Below are 15,498 nucleotides of genomic sequence, written 5' to 3' on the forward strand. Positions count from 1 at the left end.
TTGTGACATCAGAGGTAGTCCCTAGCCAATGATTGCTAAGTTTAGTAATTAAGTTCACTGAAATTGTAAATGCTTGTATGCATTACTATGTGTTTAAATCTGATTGGCTGGCAACTGAATTCTAGAAAGTTCTCTCCAGTAGTTCTCAAGTGGTTGGCTAACATTGGTCACATGGGAAGTATCTAGTGAAAGAGAGACTCCATTCTATGTGAAGCAAGATGACTGTGTTTTAGAATCCACTGTAAACACTGCTAAGTTCCATAGAGTGTTGGAGTGCTTCTTTGCTTGAAAGAGAGCAAAGCTGCAGGAGAAGGTAAAAGTGGTTATCTCTCAAATGAGCTGCAAGGCATGGCCTAATTGTGATACAGAAGGCTCACTGCTGAGCTCTGGAAAAAGAGGAAAATACAGTTGTTTGGAAGTTAGAAAAAGAGACTGTGAGCTCGTGCTTGACTGTAAATATGTTTTGATTCATCTATAACTATATGTTTCTGTAAGTAAAGTTTTTGAATGTTAAAATCTGGACATTGGTTTAATTTCCAAAGAAGGGTTTCAGTCATATACAGTGGACCCTCCGGATACAAATTAAATTTGTTCTGGGAGTCCGTCCGCAACCCGAAGGCGCCGCTTCTGTACATGTGCGGTATACACTTCCGGGTTTGCCGCGTTCGTAACCCAAAAGTTACGTATCCAGAGCGGTACGTAACTAGAGGGTCCACTGTATATCATTTGAGCTTCTTAGCTGCGATTGCGCTGCCCTTACTTCAACAATGGTAACAGTTTGTGACACCTCACAATTGTGGATGTACCTCAGCAGCGATTTATTTGCGCACTTGCTTATTCTTGAAAATATTTATTATAGCCCACTCTCCATCTGTACTGATACCAAGGGGGACCAACCCATAAAACTGTTGTAGGGGACCTTTCCAGCACAAGGGCCGCATTTCCTTGCAGGGAACCTGCCAGGGGCCAGTGCAAGGTAGCAGTCAGAGGCAAAGGGGAGAGGAGCAGCACATGTCGCTCTTGTCTTTGTCCAGTGGGCTCCATTGCAGCTGCGCAAAAGCCAGCGGTTTCTACGCTGCAGCCACCCATCAATCTCTCGATCAAGTTCCGCAAGAAGCATCATCACAGTTCAAAGAAACATTCCAACCGGAGAAAATGAGGGAAGTGTGGAGCAAGGCTAGTGAGGGGCATGGTGTGGGGAGCATCCTGGGGTCCAGAGAGAATGGCCTGGAGGGCTGCATTGGGCCAGCAGGCCAAGTCTCCCTTCGAAGAAGGTTGCAGAGATTAGTACTATGTGCTAAGTTCCATTGCACCAAGTGAGGTTTAGTTCCAAGTAAACATGCATATAGCGCATTGACCGGACAATTTTGGCTTCTCCATAAGGTGGCAAAACAGGTGCTGGATTTCAACAGAGAGGCAAGGAAAGAGCATTTCTGAATCAGGGGAAATAAAAACACAACACATCTACCCAGCCATTGACTGCATCCTTAGATATTTAGTCCACTGTGTGGCTTTCTGGCTTTCTTAATCCATCCTTTGTTAATCCACTACGAACAACTCCAGATTTCTGCTGAGACAATGAGTCTGAGGCCCTTTGAAGAGAATGGGCGCTGGTGAAGCAAACAATATATTTCCTAAAATAAACAGATCAAAGCATCATTCTTCCTTTCATATGTGGCATGAGCCCTTTCCCCCAAGAAATTCTTCCTTCCTTGCCACCATCACACACTTTAATTAACACACTGCAACCTGCTGACCCATGGAGGAGTTAACGCAGTACAGTTCTGGTATGGCACAGGTAAATATCTAACCACATACCAAATAGTAGGCCTTGTAAACATTATTTCACTTGGAATGTCAAGCACTTGGGAGTTGCAAAATGTCCATATTTATACAACTTTTAACCCTGTTCTTTGATTCATCCTCCTCCTTATCCACTGAATGAAGAATTTCTCACACAAATAAAACAATCCAGTAATTAAATCCCAGAAGAATTGCTGTGTCAGGGGGTGCTTTGGGTTAATATTGCCTGCAGAAGCATGAATGGAAAAAGAGATGCTGTATTGCCTTGCTTGCTTTTTAATTTCTTATTACTTTTTTATCCTACCTTTTCCTCCAAGGAGCTCAAGGTGGTGTATATGGTTCCCCCATCACTGACTGGCAGAGGCTCTCCAGGGTTTCAGATAGGGCTCTCTGGAGATGTTGGGATTGAACTCAGCATCTCAGCAAAGCAGATGCTCAACCACTGAGCTTGTTGTTGTTTAGTTATGTTCGACTCTTCATGACCCCATAGACCAGAGCACGCCAGGCACTCCTGTCTCCAACCACTGAGCTACCCTTCCCCTAAGGCTGTGGGACAGAGATCCCTGCATGCCTTCCCTTTCCTCCCATTTTCCCTGTCTTGGCCTACTGGATCCCAAAACCAAATAAACTTTCTAACACAAGTCAATTTCATACGAATATCTCTGAGGGAGTTTTAAAAACAAACCATGAAACCCAACGCAGGCCAAGTCCTAGAGAGACAGTTTGACACGTGGAATCCGGAGTGTTCTAATCTGTAGGCCTCAGTGTGAGCTGGAAACGATCATTGCTGAGCTGTTGTTGATTCATCTCGGCAAGCAAAGGAAGGGGGTCTGTGTTTGGACAGATGTAGGTTGTATATCACAGACAGGAGACCTAAACAGTATGCTGAATCCCCAGCTGTCTATTATGGATTGTTTTTACCTCCCCCATTCTCCATGACAGTTTTTCAGGCTCCTTTTAAACATCTCCAAAGCTCTTTTATTCCAGTTGATGCTCAATGAACACTTTGACTCGCTAAAAGCTGCATGGTTTGAAAATTGTGGTTAGAGCCATGCCAGGAAGCCAAAACTGCTGCATCCCATCATGTAACCTTTCCCTTCAGAGTCACATCAAAATACCATTTTTTTAATGCAGCTCAATCAGACTCACTTGTTGCAATGCACAAATATATAAATATATCATCCTAAGGATGTCATCCATGGAGAGACAAAGTAGGTTAAACTGGGCTTAAACCAGTAGGTTAGACTGCATTCAATATCAGTGGTCAGGACTCTCGGGGACTCAATGAAGGCTGTGTCCTGGCATTGGATCCACCTCAGATTCTCCCATTAACATGGGTGCACAGCCTTGAAGCCGTTTTGGTGAGACTGTGATCACCTGACACTACCTTGATGTCAGGTAACCCTGACCAAAAAGCATTACACCAAAAGCACCTTAAAGACTCACAGATTAAAGACTCACAGATTTATTTATTGTAGAATAAGCTTTTGTGGACCAAGGCCCACTTTGTCAGATGTATGAAGGAACATATTTCAGACTGACCTGGCATTCCATAGCAGAACCACAAGGCCAGAAGCCACACTGACACAGGGCATCTCAGATTTCCAGGGTAGCGGGAGATTACCAGATGTAACACAATTCAAAACCAGGCAGGGAGGAGCTCCCTTGAAATTTGTGATTCATTAAACACCAAGGACTATGTTCTGGCATATGCCTTAAAACCTCTACAAGACGTTGCCATGTTGGTAACACAGTGGGATTCAGATACGGCTTATTTTGAAATGAAAGCTCACAATTCTTAATGCACCAAGATGACAACAGCAACGACAAATTCAATGCAATATTGCATAGATGCAAAAGCCTACACCAGATGAGCAGTCAAATGAAGAAAAATGTGGCGAGGTCCCTCCAGCTTGCCTCCTCCCATGACCAGCTGTAAATATTTATCTGGCAGCCTTTAATGAAAGACATGGGCTGAAACAATGATAGTTTCAACATGGCTGCCCTCCAGGGCTCCAAACTCGAGGAAGTTTGTTCTTTGCCACAGCTTTCTCAGCCGATGGTGCTGTAGGTTCCTGGGCAGTCAAGTGGATGCTTTGGGGGACGGAGGTGGGGGTGGGGTGGGGGTTGCGGGAGACCCATATAAAACCGCAAACTCTGAGAGAAAAAGTGTGAGACTGCAATGGAAGCCTGGCTGCCCTGCCTTTTAATGAGCTGGTGCTGTTTTGAAGCTGGAGAAACCTTTCAGGGGCGGGGAAGGAGCTTGCTTGGCAAAGGGGTTTTAGAAATCTTTCCCTGCAGCAACAGATTTAATGGTAAATAACTTGCATTCTTTTCCTTCTGAAATGCCTGATTATGTACACCCTCCAGATAAGTTGTCGCCTCTCTAGAGCAGCATGTTTGCTCATTTGTACCGTGTGCTATATAAACTGTTCGGAACAAGAGCTTGAAAAGAACACTTACTTAACACTTTCGGAGGCAGTTGTTAACAGAGTGGGAACACCGGCAGCTGACTTACACCGAGTTAGCTGGGTGTTACTACAGTGCTCTCCACGTCTGACTCAGTACTGTCTATACTAAATGGCTGTGGCTCTCCAGGTTTTCCGACGGATGCCTTCCCCAGTCGTACCTGGGGATGCCAGTGTCATAGACTGGCTGGATGCAGAGGAGTGGAGGGAGGCAGTTGGGGAACCCCCGAGGGAACCTCCAAGAGAAGAAGGCTCAGAGCCAGGGATTGGTGGTGGGATGGCATTGAGTGGACAGAGGGGAGGTAGGCAGACTGGGAGCAGGAGCACAGCTGTCAACTTTTCCCTTTTTTTAAGGGAAATTCCCTTATTCCGAATAGGATTCCTCACAAGAAAAGGGAAAAGTTGACAGCTATGAGCAGGAGGTGTCGAATGCTGAAGAGGCAACAGGGTTTAGTGAGCTGGAAGAGGCTGTGGTAGACAGCAGTCCAGACTCAGAGGCAGAAGTGGAGGCGGGGGGGGGAGAAGCAGAGATGAGGCAGGTTGCTGAAGAATTCAAGGAGTTTCCTCCCCACCCCTGCCCTTCAGACATGTGTCTGCATCATTGTCCCCAGGCACTGATGCACCAGTAGGCTTTTTCTTGTTTGATAAGCCCCTCTGCTCTTTCATCTCCTGCTGATGCAGTTTCCTCCTTTTTTTTTACAAGAGCAAGGGCAGTTTCAGACAGGTGTTTATTGTGGGATGGGTGCTACTCATCTACGCAAGGTGTTTTGTTTTTTGTTTTGCAGAGCCCACATCATGTCCTTGCCATCAAAACACCAGCCTATATTCCAATCCACTTCAAATCCAATCCAGATTTACCCTGAGAGAAACGCAAAAAGTGCTTTTTAAAAACTGCTGCCAATGATCCATGTGTGATACCTGAATGGTCTATTTACAATGCCCTGTTTAGGCAGCCCTGCTTAGGGAAGCTTTTAACGTTTAATAGGTTGTTGTATTTTTGTGTTTTGTTGGAAGCCGCCCAGAGTGGCTGGGGGAACCCAGCCAGATGGGTGGGGTATAATAATAAATTATTATAATAATAATATTATTATTATTAAGCCCTCACCTGGAAGTGCGTCAGATCTACATCTCAATGGTGCTTTTGGTACTCAGGTTCTAAAGCAACCTAGCTAAAGCTCTGATCCTCAACTTTTAGAAATGAGTATTTTCAGAGGGAAGAATGGCACTCTGCTTTTGCTCAAAGGAACCTTTCCCCATTATGCCAGACTGTTCTCGGAGCAAGGGCTGATCATGGCATTGCAATCTACAAGCAGGGGAAGTAAAAGCAGTGTGTATCTCATGACATGAAGGAAAGCTGCAATGGGTTTGCCCACATCATAACCCCAGAAGTGGAGTGCATAGCAGAAATATGTGTTGGGGTTATGCACGGGGAGATAACCAAAGGGCTGGATTTATTTCCCTTGTCTGCTAGGAATGTGCCCTGCCCACGCCCTGCAGAGTCAAGGCTTGCTCAGCTGTAATTTTCTCATCATTCATTTTGCAACCTCACCTCCAGCAGGTGAGCACAAGGTAGATGGCCCATCTATCATTCTAATGTCCTTTAGGGCCGACTGTTACCACAGTGATCCCATGGACAAGACAGGGTGCACTTAGCCTGGCTGCTGCTTTCATTTCATTTCATTACCTTGCATATCCCGCCTTTCTCTCAGTGCAGGACCTAAGGCAGCTTACAACATTGCTCCCTTCACTGTAATGTGAGAGGCGGCTGCCAATCTGACAGCAGCCAGTTGGAGGCTGGTTTTTTCCCATGATCCCTTTCTTCTCTCCCGCAGCCAAGTGGGTGAAATGCCAGCTTGAGCCGTCACCACTCACACTTGCGGCAGTTCAAGGGCAGCATGCAAGGGGAGACACTGCTATGGCTTTCCAAAGCCAGACGTTGCGCACGATGCCAGCCGAGTGATGCAAACTGCAAATTTCAACAAACAGGCTGGCTGTTTTAAATCTTCTCTTAAGCACTTCCGGGTTGGCGCCATCGCCGAATGGCGGACTCCCTCCGAGCTCCGGAGGGAGCCTGCTCGGCAGGGGCTGGGTCCTACCGCACCGGCGATGCGGGGACCCTTAAAAACCACGGCCACGAGGGCCGTGGACATGGAGACTCGGCTGGCACCGCCAGCGCCCTCCCGACTCGTGAAGGAGCCTTTTTAAAGGCTACGGATCGGGTGCCGGGGAGAAGCGTGGTGCTTTGAGTCCTCTGCTATCCCTGCCGAGCGCAGCCGCATGCCATCCGGCGGAGAGCGCTGACTTCTTCCATTGAAAATTCGGACTTTTTAACAACAACCCGTGAGTAATTTGGAAACTGGGTTTAAAAGGAGGAAAAAAAGAATTTCTTTCCGAATTGGACACGAGCGGGGGGGGGATCCAAAAAGGAAGTCAGTCCCCCCCCCTATTGTAAACCTTCCAAGACAAGGACGGGGAAACCAAGGTCCAAAAAGATTTGTATTGCTGATAAAAACTAAGAATTCCACGATGGGGAATCATAAGAACTGTGCTGGAGGACGAATTGAGGGAGAAGAATCGTAACCCCCCCCCCCTGGGAACCGGGGTGATTGAAGAGAGAGCCTGGTGAAAAGAGTCGGAGATTTTGACAGCTGTCAAAGTAGCTGTCAAAGTCGGAAAGCGGAGAGGATTTTATTATGAGAACTTTGCGGGCTAAATTTGTTACAATTTGCTACAACTTTTAAAACTCGGATACAAAATGGCGAAAACATGGATAACAATTGGACTTTTGGACTAGAGAAAACAAAGTTACAACATCCCCCTAGAGGAGTTTCGGGACATTACAAAGATGGTCGTAAGTGGAAAAACACCATTGGAATTTTACAGGACTGGTTATCTTCTGGGAAAGCTGCAAAACGGAAATAATATTTTGTCTACAGGGTGTTCAGCTAAAGGAGACAATGGAATTTTCTATTGAAGAAAGGAAGGGACTGAACGCAAGTTTTTGTTCCTGAATAACAACAATCCCTGCAGACTTACTAAGCTTCTGAATTAGAACGTTTTAGCAGCGGAACAAGAGGAAACTGGACTACAACTTGGAAAGAACAATGGGGGGAGCTTTATTAAAGATCTGAAGTTAAGTGTTTTAAAAATAATTATGAAAGGAAAAAAAAAAAAACAAAAAACAGCCAGCAAGGAGTTGGGGGAAATAGGTGATTTATGGATTGTAAGAATTCCAGGCGGATAACATGGTTTGGTGGCCAGGGGGAAATTAAACCGGGGACAGGGGGGGAGAACTAAAATCCAAAGGCTTGTCAACTTCTTTTTTTGAATTGGCTTTGCTTTATCTACTATATCTTTCATTTCTTATTTCTGATATTTCTATTATGTGGGGTGTCTTTATTATTAAAAAAAAAGGGAAATTGTGGAATAAAAATGGGGTGGGCCCTGGGAAAGAAATTTTTTGTTCTTTATTAAGGGTATTGATGAGGAATGTAGAAATTTTAAATTCGAATAATGGTTTAAACAAATTAAGTTTTTAATCAGAACCGAGAGCTTGTGGAGCCAACAACATGAACAAGGAATATGGTAGGGGTGGGGGAAGGGGGGAGTCCCAGAAAGTGGATATATGAAAATAAGGTTCTGACTGTATTTTAATTCTTACTTTCTGTATTTTGGAAAATCTTAATAAATATTATTTAAAATAAAAAAAATAAAAAAAATCTTCTCTTAAGCACTGGGCCTGCAAGAGAAACAAAGCAGATATTTTAATGCACGCTTTTCTAGAACACAGATGAATGATGGAGACTCCTGTGGAATTTGAAAGCTTGTGTTTTTCTGCACATGGAGGCTATCATATTGCCATGGTTCTCAATGGTTTCAGCCAGGGGATATTCTCAATTTTATCTGGAGATGTAGTGCATCTGCCTTACATGCAGAAGGTTCCTGGTTCAATCCTGGACATCTCCAGCTAAAACTGAGAATGTCCCCTGGCTGAAACCACGGAGAGCCATTGCCAGTCAGAGTAGACAGTACTGAACTAGATGGACTGGTGATCAGACTTCATATAAGACAGCTCTTATATTCCTATCTTCCGTGATTGCAACGAACAGGGGTCCTGAATTTGGCTACCACATACCCCCAGCAAACAAGCTTGATTCAAGTTGTAATATATATTGTGTTATACTGTTGATGGATTGAAGCAGTTAATTTGAGCATGCTTGAGATACCTGTTTTCAAGGATCATAAAAAAATAACTCTCTATCACAGGAGTAGTCAATGAAGGCTAAGGCCATCTTCGTGAGCAATTTTTGTGGCCATTCAAATACACCAGGCATAGACAAACTCTGCCCTCCAGATGTTTTGGGACAACAACTCCCATCATCCCTGACCACCAGTCCTGTTAGCTAAGGATGATGGAAGTTGTAGTCCCAAAACATCTGGAGGGCCAAGTTTGCCTATGCCTGAAATAAACCTTTGGCCTTTCCAGCAATTGTCATCGTCATCATAATTATTCTTATTATTAGTACCTGGCCTATTTATCCATCTAAATCAAGGTAAAGAAATTTGTGCCCTTCCAGAAGCACTTGGACTCCAACTCCTATCATCCCTAATTAGGCTAGCAAATGATCAGGGAGGATGGGAGTTGGAGTCCATCAGTCATATGAGCAGTGGATGGCGATATATCAGAGGTCAGTCATGGATGAGGTCAGAGTCGTACTTCCTGTGGGTGAGTGGTGAGACTGAGGTTCAATATTGTTCCTACCAACAGCAAGATGCATTATGCACACTGAGGGCTCAGCCATACTCCTACTTGTCCTGGGCCTAGAAAGCATGGCTCTAAGCAGTTTTGCCTTCGTCTTGCCGCTTTCCTCTGGAAAACCTGCTCTTTAGCACCAAATTGGAACGAACAGCAATCTGCAGAAAACCCAATTGCCATTTGTTTCCTGGGGAAAGCGGCAAGGCAATTGGAAGTCGCCCTGAATATTTTCAATTTTGCTTGATAGCAGTGATTTATTCAGATTACAGAAGCTGGATGAAGAATTCAAACACAGAACCTGTTTCTTTCCATCCTTTTCCAAAGAATGGAATGTACACAACTTGGGCTATGGGGAATCTAGATATTTTACCATACTTTCTACATAAGTGTTATACATCAAATATTTCCACAATGCTGCTTTTAACAGTCTACATTGACAAATACATGTTTGATAAGCTAGATTTGAACCCAGCCAGCAACAGCAAGCCTACTGAATCCTTCTTGGCCCAATCTGATTCCTACATAACCATCAACACATGTTTTGAAGCAGATATGAACCTGAAGGGAAAAAAACAGACAGGTCAACAATAATTCAGTTGCACAATTGTCTGAACTGCTCTTGAGAAACTTTGAGGAACTGGAAGGGGAAAAAAGAACCTTCAGTGATCCAAATCAGGGTGTAGGTGGCTGGGACTCTTTCTTTGGCCCAAATGTCAACTGTTGTAATGTTGCAAGTTTCCTAGGCCTGAATCATTTGGTTAGTTTTCATAACACTGAGGTTTTATTTTAATTTCCCAACATCTCATTCCGAGTTTCCATTGCTACAATATCTAAATGCCACAGCTGGCCCAGCCATTGGGCAAGTGGAGCACTTGCTTCCAAGTGCTAGCTCTACAGAGGAGCTGAGCAGAGGGCTGAAGAAGGCAAATGAAGAAGCACCTGGCAACTGGAAGAGACTAATCTGGACTTCCATGGATCTTCAATGATAGTTGCAGCAGTGGTAAGAAGACTACAGAGTTCAGGGATGAAGACTCAACAGCCAAAGACAGAATGGAACTCCATTCAGGGCATCACAAAGGCTGGCCCTAACTGCACTTTGATATATACAGCTTCAAATATAGGATACCTTGTGAAGTCAGTGGGATCCAAGTACCGTAGATTCCAGTGCCAGACAAATACATGCTTTTAATACTGAGCACTTTGAAAGTGCCAATGGTTTGGCTTTTGACTTGTTGTTGTTGTTGTTGCTGTTGTTGTTATTATTTACTATTGAATAAGAACTACAATATTATGCCACCCACCTGACTGGGTTTCCCCTGCCACTCTGGGCACCTTCCAACATATATAAAATCATAATAAAGCATTACACATTAAAAAGCTTCCCTATACAGGGCTGCCTTCAGATGTCTTCTAAAGGTTATATAGTTACTCATCTCCTTGGCATCTGATGGGAGGGTGTTCCACAGGGTGGGTGCCACTACTGAGAAGGCCCTCTGCCTGGTTCCCTGTAGCTTCACTTCTTGTAGTGTGAGGACCACCAAAAGGCCCTTGGTGCTGGACCTCAGTGTCAGGGCTGAATGATGTTTAAATTACAGTAATTACATTGAAATATGCATGTATACATATACATTAGCATATGCAAATTATATGCAAATATTCCCCTCTTTTGTCCTCTTTTACCAGGAACAAATTCTCCTTTTTGGCAATGTGATGGTGGGCACCCTGTGCAGAAGACAGAGACAATTTGACCAACCTGAGCCCAGAAGAAAGGTCAAGAGCTCCTGAAACTTAAGAGGAAGCCACCCTTTCTGGATTTGTTGACAACACTCCAAAGGTTTGTTTTCCTTACAGAGACTAAATGGGTCTTCAGTATTCCCTACAACTTCACTGGCCTCATACTCGGAATGGGGCTGCAAGGAACTTCACGTAGCAGACAGATGGCTGCCCAGCCAATTCAGTAATTAGAATACTAAATTAGGCAAATCACAGGCTAAACAGCAACTCCCCAAGTAGCAGGAGCGGATTGGAGGGCTCCAATTGAAAATTAACAGCGTCTCCGAGGAGGGAGAAGCCATTGTGGCTAGGAAGCTGGCACAGCTGGGAAGCTGCAATGCGGCGGGCAATGCATTTGGACGGGACTATTACTGCACGTCAAAGCAGGAGAACACAATGTCTGGGACACGCTAATGACACCAGGGGAAAAAAACAGTAGCATTTTATTGTTCTTGGGTAGTAATTGCTGAAATGATTTGCTGTCGAGTCTAGGAGCGTAAGTGGCTTGATTAGCGGCACTGGATGCAAGAGAGAAAACAGTGGCTGCAAGTAGCTGTTGAGTTGTTCAGCAAGTGCAAGGAGGGAGCTCATTAAGAGAGAACACGACAACAAGGAAAGAAATAGAAATGCACTCGCCCCTTTGAAACGTTCGCAAAAGATGTCGATTCTCAGCAACTCTATAGCTGTAAAACCATTCAAGGTATTATTTAAGCCAGGGCTCACTGAGGGTTATCCCTGAGCCTGTTAAGAATCACATTTATAGTGCTGTGTTTAATCCAGTTTTTTTAGGGGAGGCCTTAAAACAAAATCTTATGCCACTTGGTAGTCAGCCTCCCTGGCTCCCCAAATTTCAAATTAAAGCTTAGGAGAAGATGTTGTGGGCTAAGTCCTCCTGTGGTGCTTTTGCAGATCAGGAGGTACAGAGAGCTGAAGAGGCTGGGGAATATTTCATAGGGGTGAGGGAAACACCACAAGAAAAGTTTCCAAAAAGGACAAGCAAAATTATCAAGTGGGTGGTGTGACGCCCTTATGAAGACAAGTTGCAGCATTCTAGGCTTTTTTAGTTTAAAGCAGGGGTCAGCAAACTTTTTCAACAGGGGACCGTTCCACTGTCCCTCAGACCTTGTGGCGGGCCAGACTATATTTTGAAAAAAATATATGAACAAATTCCTATGCCCCACAAATAACCCAGAGATGCATTTTAAATAAAAGCACACATTCTACTCATGTAAAAACACACTGATTCCCGGACCGTCCATGGGCTGGATTTAGAAGGCGATTGGGCCGGATCCGGCCTCCAGGCCTTAGTTTGCCTACCTATGGTTTAAAGAAAAGGTGAGGAAGAGGCAACATGATAACAGTTTGTAAAATTATGCACGGCATGGAGGAAAGGGATAAAGGAAAGTTTTTCTCCTGCTCTCATTAACACTAAAACTGGTAAAACAACCAAGACTGCAAGATTCAGGACAGAGGAAATAAATTACTTCTGCACACGGCACTTAAACTATAGGACTCACTTGCGCAAGAGGCAGTGAAGTCCACCATCTTGGATGGCTTTAACAGAGGCCTGGACAAATAGATGGCAAATAAGGCTACTTATATCTACTAGCCATGATAGTTGTGTTCTGCCTCAACAGCCAGGAGTGAGCTCCCGTTGCTCTGTCCCAGCTCCTGCCAACCTAGCAGTTTGAAGAAGAAGAAGAAGAAGAGGAGTTTGGATTTGATATCCCGCCTTTCACTCCCTTTAAGGAGTCTCAAAGCGGCTAACATTCTCCTTTCCCTTCCTCCCCCACAACAAACACTCTGTGAGGTGAGTGGGGCTAAGAGACTTCAAAGAAGTGTGACTGGCCCAAGGTCACCCAGCAGCTGCATGTGGAGGAGTGGAGACTCGAACCCGGTTCCCCAGATTACGAGACTACCGCTCTTAACCACTACACCACACTGGCTCTCTGGCTCTCATGAAAGCAGGCCAGTGCAAGTAGATAAATAGGTACTGCTGTGGTGGGAAGGTAAAACAGCGTTTCCTTGTGCTCTGGTTTCCATCACGGTGTCCCACTGCACCAGAAGCGGTTTAATCATGTTGACCACATGACCCAGAAAGCTGTCTGTGGACAAATGCCGGCTCCCTTGGCCTGAAAGCGAGATGAGCACCACATGCCCATAGTTGCTTTTGACTGGACTTAGCGTTTCCGTGTGCTGCTCTGGTTCGCCAGAAGTGGCTTAGTCATGCTGTCCACATTACCCGGAATCTGTACGCCGGCTCCCTCGGCCAATAAAGCGAGATGAGCGCCGCAACCCCAGAGTCGATCACAACTGGACCGTTGTCAAGGGGTCCCTTTACCTTTAATAACTGGCCAGGGGTCCTTTACCTCCCCCTCTCCCAGGAAAATCAATAGCTTTATTGAGAGCAACTAATGCTCACAATACCATGTGCAAACTTCTGAGTTATACAGAACTCATTCCCAGGCTGGATGCTGAAGATTTTTTTTAAGGGAAAACATATGCTTCTCAGTGTGGTGTTAACCGCTAGGGTCCTTTACCTTTCTACCTTTTACCTTGATGTCTACAAGCCATGATAGTCATGTTCTGCCTCAGCAGTCAGGAGGCAGTAATACTTCTGAATACCAGTTGCTGGAAACAGGAGAGAAGAGTTCTCTTGCGATGTGGTCCTGGCTTGTAGGTTGACCCCTCTGAGAACAGGATGCTGGACTCGATGGGCCACTGGCCTGATCCAGGAGCCTCTGTTTATGTTCTGAGTATCCATCCCCTTTTTGGAATCTAAATAAGCTGCTTTCACCTTTGAAGGGAAACACCTGCACGCAGAGGCAACAGGATGAGGGCTGGGACTCAAATGTTACTGGAACTGCTCTGGCTGTTAACCGCAAGCTCAACCGCCGACCAGCTGTACTCAGTTTACATCATGAAGCAACCTCTCTGAACAAAAGAGAAGGCATTTAAAACAACTATCATCCTTTGGGCACATGCAGTAGATTTTGTACATATGAGCAGCTGCACAAATTAACTGAACTACAGCTCCTATGTTAGTACCACCCGGACTTCATTCATCCTCTAGCAGTTCAACATTAACAGAGGACTTGCTCAACCCCAACCCAAAGTTGGCATATGAAGCAGCAGCCTTGCACAAGACCTCTTGGGAAACTGACATATGCCACCTTGCGTTCCACCATAGATGGAAGTCAGGAGATGAGAAATATCATACATAAATGCCATCATAGCGAATCACAGTGGGAAAGGTAATCCAAAACTGCAGCCAGCACAACTAGCCTTTAAAATAAATACCGATTTGTTAATTTTTTTAAATTTAGCCTTTTCCAAAAAGCACATTAACTTGGCATTAAAATGATCATGCACGTTCAGGTCAGATTTTCATGTAGTCCAGCATTCTCTCCAGTAAGAGCAGTTCAGCTATACTTGGGACACTCGGACAAATCTATGTTATTCATGCTTTTTAGAAAGCTTCATGCTTTTTAGAAAGCTTAACTGGGCCACTTTTATTTTAAAGAAAATGGTGTTGTTGGCAGTCTAGTCAGGGAAGAGTTTCCTATTCCTTTCAATAATGCCCCTCCAGCTGCAAACAGCACCTTGGGGGTAAATAGCAGCTCCTGGGGGGAGTTTTGGTGGGATCCTTGTGGTGGATGGGAAAATCAGGAACCTGGTGCTCTTCAAATGCTGCTGGATGACAACTCCCATTATCCCAGATCCTGACCATTAGCCATGCTGGTTGAAGCTGATGGGAACTGAAGACCAACAACATTTAGAGGGCTATAACTTCCATATGCCTTCTGTAATGTATAGTTTGGCGCTCAGATACAGATCATGGGTACAGATGATCATGGGTGCAATTCTCGCTGATGGCATGCACTACTTCTGGACACAAAGGACTTGGCTAACACCGATAGCACTATTCTCCTGAAAAAGGGAGTAATATATGTATATGAAGAGCTTTCATAATTGTTCAAAGATGTTCACCAAATTTCACAATTGAGGCTTGCAGCTACCGAGTAGTCAAGGACTGATCAACTCCAGGCCAAACTGCTCATGCCTCAGACTGCTTCTGTGTGAACAGGATGGATAATTGTCTCTTGAGTATGAATGGTTGGATCTGGGGATGGATGATGAAGGGGGGAGACAGAAAGAGAGAAGAGGGGTGGCCCACCCAACTTTTGGTTTTGGCCTCACCCATCCTCAGAGTCACTTCTGCTCAACTCTGGTACATGATCTCCGATTCCTGTCCTCTCACCAAGGCAGTACAGCCCAGGTTGCCACCCTGGCCTATAGACCATGTTATGTACTGAGTTGAATAGGATCCAAACTGTAGCAGTCTGATTGGTCCTAGAACAATAGGATCCAAAAGGCAGCAGTCTGATTGGTCCTAGAACAATAGGATTCAGAATGCAGCAGTCTGATTGGTCCTAGAACAATGCAGCAGTATGATTGGTTGGCAGGAACCACCCAATCCTGCTCCAGATAGAAGTGAATCCACAACCTGATTGGCTTACAGTAGAATTCCAGAATTAGCCAATCATGTGCAGCCCATTGTGTAAATAATGTATATAAAGCAGATACTGTGAGGGGACATTCATTCATTCCTCCTCACCACTATGAGCTGAATAAAGAGCATGAAATCACTTTGCGACTCTGAGTATATTTCACTGGCGACGAAGGTGGGATCCCGCT

The 15,498-nt window shown here is 44.8% G+C and overlaps 2 long non-coding RNA genes across 4 annotated transcripts; one reads left to right on the forward strand and one right to left on the reverse strand.

The window, feature by feature from the left end:
* Nucleotides 1–197: 197 nt before the first annotated feature.
* On the forward strand, nucleotides 198–13,763 carry LOC308474243. Of its 3 annotated transcripts, none has more exons than XR_013984607.1 (3): nucleotides 198–313; nucleotides 10,711–10,861; nucleotides 13,606–13,763. It is a non-coding gene; the product is annotated as an uncharacterized lncRNA (long non-coding RNA). The 3 variants fall into 3 exon arrangements; XR_013984608.1 differs by lacking the exon at nucleotides 198–313 and adding an exon at nucleotides 8,926–8,997; XR_013984609.1 differs by lacking the exon at nucleotides 198–313 and adding an exon at nucleotides 9,203–10,027.
* LOC308474417 lies at nucleotides 3,253–6,282 on the reverse strand. Its single transcript, XR_013984714.1, has 2 exons — nucleotides 5,956–6,282; nucleotides 3,253–5,130 (listed from the first exon to the last, which is right to left on the reverse strand). It is a non-coding gene; the product is annotated as an uncharacterized lncRNA (long non-coding RNA).
* Nucleotides 13,764–15,498: the final 1,735 nt, after the last annotated feature.

Source organism: Podarcis pityusensis, assembly GCF_964106645.2.
Source record: "Podarcis pityusensis genome assembly, chromosome: 3".
Taxonomy (NCBI): domain Eukaryota; kingdom Metazoa; phylum Chordata; class Lepidosauria; order Squamata; family Lacertidae; genus Podarcis; species Podarcis pityusensis.